Source organism: Amblyomma americanum, chromosome 4, assembly GCF_052857255.1.
Source record: "Amblyomma americanum isolate KBUSLIRL-KWMA chromosome 4, ASM5285725v1, whole genome shotgun sequence".
Classification (NCBI taxonomy): Eukaryota; Metazoa; Arthropoda; class Arachnida; order Ixodida; family Ixodidae; genus Amblyomma; species Amblyomma americanum.
Genome location: NC_135500.1, coordinates 106,354,818 through 106,363,068, shown reverse-complemented (window position 1 = coordinate 106,363,068; position 8,251 = coordinate 106,354,818).

The following is an 8,251-nucleotide window of genomic DNA, read 5'->3' as shown; positions in this document are numbered from 1 at the left end:
CCCGCTGTGGCTTGTCGCTCTGCCATGTGCAGAGTGTCCGTCGTGTGAATCGGCCTATACGTAAATGAAAGAGTCCACGCGTATTTTTATTTCTGTGGGCCTAATATGCGGTTGTTTTGTCTGCGACTGGAACTGTTTATTCACAGAAACCTAAAAAACAAAATAAAAGCGAAAGCGAAGCCACCACGGGACTGGCTGAAAGGCACTCCAAGCGTTGGTTGACTCCTTCTACCTACAGCGTTGAGTTAAAAAAAAAGGCGGGAGCCGGGACGTTCAATCCTATTTAAACTAGGCAAATGGGCCGCACTGGACAATAATTCGAGCTTTCTAAGTATGCTCGGAACGTGTAGATCGATCTCCTGCGGTAAAAAAACGAGTTCAGATTCCCCTTTAGTGCATCTTTAAGTTCGGAAGTCGACCGGATGACGTCGCCGTTTTGTATGCAGCAGCTACAGGAACTCTATTCCCTCCTATGAGAGCACTCAGAGCAGGTTGTTAGGTTCACACCCGCAACATTCACCACGACCACGACCGACATATTACTTGCGATACTGAGCTGCCACTGAAATTAGCGTTACACAGTGGTAACAGTCCTGTAAAGCAGCAATGCCTTACAGGTAGAGCACCCGCCTCGAATGAGATAGGACCGGGATTCGAATCCAGGTGCCGTGCAATTCATCACCGGATTAAATAAAGTTCTCCGCCAACACTGCCTCAGCATTCGACTTAATAGCGTTAGCTACGGGAGCTTCAAGTGTTTACATCGATGTGCCCAGCAAACATGAAGACCAAATCCAAAGATCCGCGGTATGTTTCCTTTCCGAAAACATTCCTTCTAATACTCCTTGCACGCGCCATTCCTAAAAGGCCTTTCAAGCAGACGCACCTCTCTTCACCTAAGGAGCGAATGCTCAAAGGAGCGGTGGCGCCGTTACAAGGTGCAGCCCAAAAGTGGAACAGTCGTTGAGGCTTAGCGCCCGCTGTTGTGCAAGAGGCGGCTGAAGTGTTTCAAAATTACAGCGGGGTATTCTGTTCATTCGTCGAGCTCAGACAATGTTTTTTTTCTAATTGCTTTCTTAAGAGAACTGCAACAGCTAATCTCAGTGTATTGACTTGGCCACCAGATGCACTCGGTGTTGCTGCAACAATTTTTCTGTTTTGAAGTCTGGGTATAAAATATGAACACCGGTACAAAGCAAAACAAGACAGACCTTTTCATTTTTAACGGTGTTTTCAAACACTCTTGGCTGCATCTATTTCTTTCCTTCATTGCTTTACTTTTTCACGTTGGACGGCACTGCGATCGCAGGTTCTCGAAGGCACCGCTTTTGGGCTCCAAAAGTCTCGGACGGGCGCCTTTGCCTCCAAGGCCCTTAGCGGCAAAGGCGCAACATTTGTGCCGTGTAGCTGCACTCCTTATGCCTTTGGATATAAGGACCTGATTCTCCAAGGCCTTTCCGGTGCCCGTGCGACAGGGGTGGATGGATGGATGGAAGGTAGGAGCGTCCCCTTTGAAACGAAGGTGATGGCGGATGCAACCATGCTTTGCCTTTTTTCCTTTTATTCTTGTTTAACAGTGTTATCAGATATTAAAATTCGCAATTTTCTTTAAATTCGTCTTCCTACACTTTTAACCTTATCTCCCCTCCCTGCTTTTGAGCCACCAATCTTACAATCCGTTTTTGCTAATTTCCGCCGCAGATTTATTTACATGACCATTGTTATCTCTAAACCCTAGGACCTCAGGAAGAGTGACTGTGCCTGCACCGACATCGGCATGGATACCATCACATTTTAGTATCAGGTGTCCTATTGTTTCTACAGATTTACCACACACGGCACATGTGCTATCTTCTTCGTTAAATTTATTTTGTAGCTGCGTGTTCTAAGACACCCTTAACTAGCTTCAAATAGGAGGGCACTGCCTCTTGAGTTATCGTAGAGTGGTTCCTTCCTGATCTGCCTTTTCCAATATCGATATAGTTCTACACTACACTTCTTTTCCATTGAATCTATCCAATATTTACCTTCGACGTTTTTAACCTGTCGTTTAATGCTCTTTCTTTCTCCTTCCTCGTCTCTGGCAAACTTACTGGTCAGCTTTCTAGTTCGTTTGCGCCACTGTGAGTCAACGCTCTTTCTGTATAGGTATTTAAATACGTTAGCTGCCCACATTTTATCGTCCAATTTCCTCAGGCGTTCTTCGAATAGTATTTTACTCTGAGCTTCCCCTGCTTCGAACGTTGCCCAGCCCATATCCCCCTGTACTGCCTCGTTTGTGGTGTTCCCGTCGGCACCTAGTGCTAATCTTCCTACAGCTCTCTGATTTACTTTTTATCGCGACTGAACTTCAGCCCTTAAGCATAGAACCGCATTCCCGAAAGTAAGCCCCGGCACCATTATTCCTTTCCAAGTAACTCTCAGCAAATCATACCTGTTGTGCCCCCACAATGCCCTATGTTTCATTATCCCGGCCTCTCTTGACCCTTTTGCTATGAGAGACTGTTCGTGCTTTTCCGTGTACATCTCCCCTTCGTTTACCCATGCCCCGAAGTATTTGTATTCGGCCACTCGAGGTATTTCATGGCCTTGCATTGTGAGCTCCTGATAAGTTTTATCGTTGAAAATCATCACACCGGACTTAGCTGCGCTAAAACTGAAACCTAGACTGTCTCCATTGTCTCCACGGCAATTAACCGGAGTTTGCAAATCTTCCTGGCTATCTGCTAACAGTACAATATCGTCCGCATACATTAAACCCGGTATTCGTTGCTCAACAAACTTTCTGCCTAATCTGCACGGCAGATTATAACCTAGATTGCTTCCTTGTAGCCTTCTTTCCGTACTTATCATGTAAAGCATGAACAGCAGCGGCGATAGAGGACAACCTTGCCTTAATCATTTGTGTACCTCGACAGTTGTCGTGCTCTTAATTCCTTCTCATGATATTTAAACTTTATTTTCTCGATATATTTCCTGTAGAAAATCAATTACGTCATGGCCGATACCTTCATCTTTTAATATGTTCCACAGAAGTTCCCTGTTCATGTTGTCGTATGCACAGCTTATGTCCAGGAAGGCTAAATACAGAGGTCTGTTTTCCACCTTAGTTATTTCTTTGCACTGGGTAAGCACGCACAGGCTATCATTTAAGTGCCTACCCCTTCTGAACCCGTTCTGAAGTTCTCTGAGTATTCTATTCCATTACTTTCTACTCATGACTGCATTTTTAATTTCACCGCCTGCATCACAAGCCTGTATATAGCTGATGTTATCGTAATCGGTCGGAAGGATTTTATGCTCATCTTATCGCCTTTACCTTCATAAATCAAATTCATTTTGGTCTGTTTCCATTTGTGCGGAATTTGATTATTTTTTATGACTGCCTCCAATGCTTTTATTAGCCTTTCCTTGCCTCTTGGGCCCAGTTCAATAATTAGCTTGATTGGATTTTTTTCTATTCCTGAGGACGTGCATTTTGGTATATTTGCTTCCGCCTTTTTACAGTTAAGATTGGCCAGTTCTAAGCTGTTTTTTATTGTGCTTTCCTGTGTTGCTCCATCTTTTGGGGCGATTACTCTATCGCCTTTCCGAAAGTCAGCTATAACTGATCCAATGTAGTTCCCAGCGTCATCTCCCTCTAAATATTTTCCCTCGGCATCGTGAATCTGTTCCTGCTTTCTTTGATTCGATTTACCAGCTTATATGGTTCCAGAAATTTGTTGGCGCCCCTTTAGTTGCATCCCGAACTTCAGCCAACCAGCGATCACAGGAGTGCTTTCTTTTAGCCTGGACGAGGACCTGCACTTGATTTTTCTTTTGTCGATAAGATTACCATTTTTGGCCTATTTCCTCTTCAGATAACTGTGCCCTCTTTGCTTCTTTGTGTTCCCGTGATGCCAACCGTCGTTGTTCGATGGCCTCCCTAATTTCCTTGTTCCACCAACTTCGTGGCTTCCTCTTTCCTCTCCAGCGGTTTACTCATTCTAGTTCTTTTATTTTTGTACTGATGAGTCGTTCTAACTGATTATAATCTCATTTTTTTATGGGATGTTTCCCTATTGCTTCCTCTATGGCTGCCGCTCTTAGCGCTATTGGTTCGCCATTTAATGTTGCGTTCTCTTTTTGAGTTCCCTGCATTTCTCTTTTGAGCAGCGCTCCCAATTGTAGCCTAATACGCTTTTGATCACTTCCGAGGCTGTACTTCTCATCTTCGTCTGTTGGCATTATTGCGAGCTTGCTATACATCCCCTGCGACGTTAGGCAGTAGGCATTGGTCGTTTGCCTCTTACGGGATTCCCACGTGATTTGTCGCTCACACTTAGTTTCTCTATTTACAGTAACTAGGTTGTGTCGCTCACAGAAGTCTGGCATCAACTTCCCATTACAATTTGTGTATCCATTCATATCCTCGATGTGGCCATTCATGTCACCCAGCAGAATATTATCAGCACTTTTTTCCAAACTGCTTCATATCCTCACTGAGACACTTAGCTAGATCCTTGTTTTCTTGCCTGAATTTGTCCCGTGTGTCTAAATAAACAACTCCTAGCCATGTGCTTTTACCGGCAGTTGTAGCTGATACCCAGAGATGTTTTTTGCAAGTTGATCTTATTCTTTGCCAATTTGTTCCTTGATGTATCAGCATACCTACTCCTCCTCCCTTCCTCTCCGTTGTTCTGTTGCTCCCTTCCCAGACGTAGCCATCAATAAACGGTGGTTCTTCTAGATCCCTGAGATGTCTCTCATAGCGCGTCTACATCTACTTCTTCGTCCTTTCGCTGATGTTCTATCTCTAACCACTTCGCTCTCTTTCTACCGCCTTGCATGTTTATATACCAGATCCTGGTGTTAAATTTATTTTTCGTAGTTTTTTTCCTAGACATCCTAGTGGAATTTTGTTGGGGTCAGCCGCCATTGTTACACTTTCTACTTTGCATCTCCGTACCCCTACGCCCTGAGCCGCAGTGGACCCCCTAAAAAAGCCACTGGCCGGCCTGCCAGGCGCCAGCCGATCTCTGCTCCGAGCCTTCCATTAAAATGGATGCCATATATATATGGTCTTCACAGGTTTAGAGAAAGCATTTGACTGAGTCGAAACCTCAACAGTTATGCAGTCACAGCTAGTGAAAAAGGTTCAGTTTAAACTGAGGACAACGCAGCGAGCTATGGAAAGGAAAATGATTGGTGTAATGTTAAGAAACAGGAAGATGGCACAATTGGCCAGGGAGCAAATCAGGGTCAATAATGAAATCTTGATCGAAATGAAGAGGAAGAAAAGGGCTTGGGAAGGGCATCAAATGCGAAGGCAAGATAACCGACGGTTGTTAAAGGCAAGAGAATTGATTCTAAGAAAAGGCAAGCGTTGCAGGGGGCGGCAGGAAGTTAGCTGGGCGGATGTAACAAGTCTGCTGGGACAGGGTGGCCGCAGCTGGCACAGGGTAGCATGAAATGGACTGATATGTGAGAGGTCTTTGCCCTGGAGTGGGCGTAGTCAGGATGATGAGGATGATGATGCTGAACTGTCCTGTGGAACTTTTCTTCCGTTTTTTATTTGATTGGTCGACCAAAATTATGTGAGCTTCGTGCTCTGGGCGTGAACAACTCCGTACAGTGTGAATTTGGTAAATGGGGTTGTATGTGTGAGAGGCACGTCATCTGTCAATTTTTTTTTTGTGCACGGAATTGAACTTAGAAACCGTCGACTGCGCTTCAAGCCATGTGCTCCAGACAGCAGAATTTTCACATTATGGCATTGTAACCAAGTGCGGAAGAAGAAAATGAAAACTATGGTGAGAATGTTCTACATGAGCTAGAGATCAGTGACACTATTGTGCGCACGTGAGATAGCAGATGTTCATCGCAGCTCTTTATGGCTTATAAAATGTCCACAAGCACCTGTTGTTGTTGGCCTCTGGCACATGCCCATAGGGGGGAATTGGCCAGGGTGCCTCGCACATTCAAACACTAGGGACACATGGACCCATTTAAAATTGATGTGGGAGAAATTTTCTGTTAAAGGAAAAAAATTGAAAATTATAACGAAGGAACCTCCCTGACGCAATGATGTAATTATGAGGATAATCACACACTGGTGTTAGGACGTATCCCTTGGCGCTTGCTCCAAATGAGAGAAGAACCGGAATAGAAAGTGGGAGCCGTAATCGAACGAGAGGAGTCTCCAGATAAATCCTTGGCAAATAAACAAAGCGCCGGCAAGAGAGGAGAAAGTGATCAGGTAATTAAATTTCGCCACATGATTTACAAATGATCGACCGAGAGAAGCCCGATCGGCACAAATCAAGATTCAGTCGTGGTATTCTGCAGCGCAAGCGCGACATACAGGTAAACACCTCGCATTGCCTTGAACTGCATAAGCGGACACTCCTAGGGAATGCAAAATGATGAAAATCCGCTGTAGCAAGGAGAGGCTCATGGCCCAGGGACTGCATTTGCAGGAACCTTTAAAACCGGGACGTTGTCAAATGCAGTGTTTGGAATTAATGGCAACACAGGTCCGGAAAAGGCAGACTTTGCTAAAAATTTAGCCATCACATTAGCATCAATGCCGCAATGACCGGGGCACCAGTGAAAACTGCTTTAATATGTCGTGGAATGAAAAATCTTAGGGAACGGCTCAGAAGAGCGTCTCTCGAGGCGGCGAGCGCAGTCAGGACAGGAAGGTTACCAGCAAGAATTGTTACCTGATTTACATTACAGGAGATATTTTGTAAGGCCATCTGAATCGCTAGCAATTCGGCAACGACTACAGGCGTAAAATCAGGGGCCCGAAAACAATAACTGCAATCAAATGCCTGGAATAAATGCCTATAGCTGCCTTTTCGTTTTTCTCCTCTATAACACTTGTCTAGAAGCCCGTTTAACACATTTGCAGGCAAATGCTTTGCATTCCTAAGGTGGGTGTAGTCAGTGTGAAGTGCAACAGAACCGAATGTAACTGAGATTTTCGACAGCAGGGAATTTGTGAACAATGTCTGCGAAAACTTATACCTAGGTCAAATAAAACAGGAAAACAGAGCCATGTTTGCCGTAAATATCGTGCTAGCTAATCCTGGAATAGGCTCTAAATGTCTTAGAAAAGTTCGCAAAGTTAGAAGCTGAAACCGTGAGTTTAAATCAGGTATCGGCCCTTCCAAGAGGACTACAATATTTGCCATTGCCTTTGGTAGTGAAAGGCAAACGCGTAGAGCGTGCCTCTCCCAAAGAACCAAGGGCTTTAGCTTGTACCTTGGACAACCAGAAAAAAACAACGCAACCAAATTGAAGTAGCGGCTTTGCATACCATTTATAACGAAAGAATAAAGTGGCAAGACGCATACTGAATTTTTTAGTGGTTGGTTCGCATCAACCTGACAAGGGCGTGCTCACTTCTAAGCGCATATATTTTTAATTTGAAGCCGCCAGTCTAACTGGAGATCGTAGATAATACTCAGGAATTTTACCGAATCAACCTTTGGTATTGGAGTGGAGCGATGTACTAAGGAGATGTAAATAGGGGATACTGGCGGGAAAAGGAGAACATTAATATTTACCTTTAAAGCTAACCTTAGACTGTCAAGTCTTATTTTCAGAGCTTTGAGGTACGCTTGCAACTTCTTATACAAAGTGTGAACAACCATTCCCAGAATCGCAGAATGCGAAGTCGTTGGCGTACACGTAGACCTTGAGAGCCAGGTGGACAGGAATCTCGCATGAGTATATTAAATAGTAATGGCGAGAACACTGAAAATTGAGGCACGCCCCTCTACTGAGCGCATGCGACGAAATTGTAATGATTATCAGCAGGAAAGAAATGCCTATAGTTTAAGAACTCTCTATCGAAACAAAGACCCACAAAGGAGGTTTGAGGTCAGCTAGTTTATGAAGCAAAATATCGCGCTAACACTGTGGTACGCCTTTTGAGGTCAGCTAGTGTATGAAGCGAAATATTGTGCTAACACTGTGGTACGCTTTTGCAATATCCACTGTAACTGGAGCTGAGACCTCCTTCTTCTTCATTGCAACGTTAATTTGGCTCTCCATATCTATGTGTGCGGACCAAATCGAACACCCACGGAGAAAACCAATCGGAGCCTCACTGAGGGCGCGTAGAGTCAATACATGATTCGTGAGGCGGCTGTGTACCAGCCGATCCACAAGTTTGATCGAATTTGAAGTGAGAGAAATGTGCCGAATATTGTCCAAATCAAATCTCTTCTCCGGGTCTTTTAGCAATAAAATTAATTTCTCT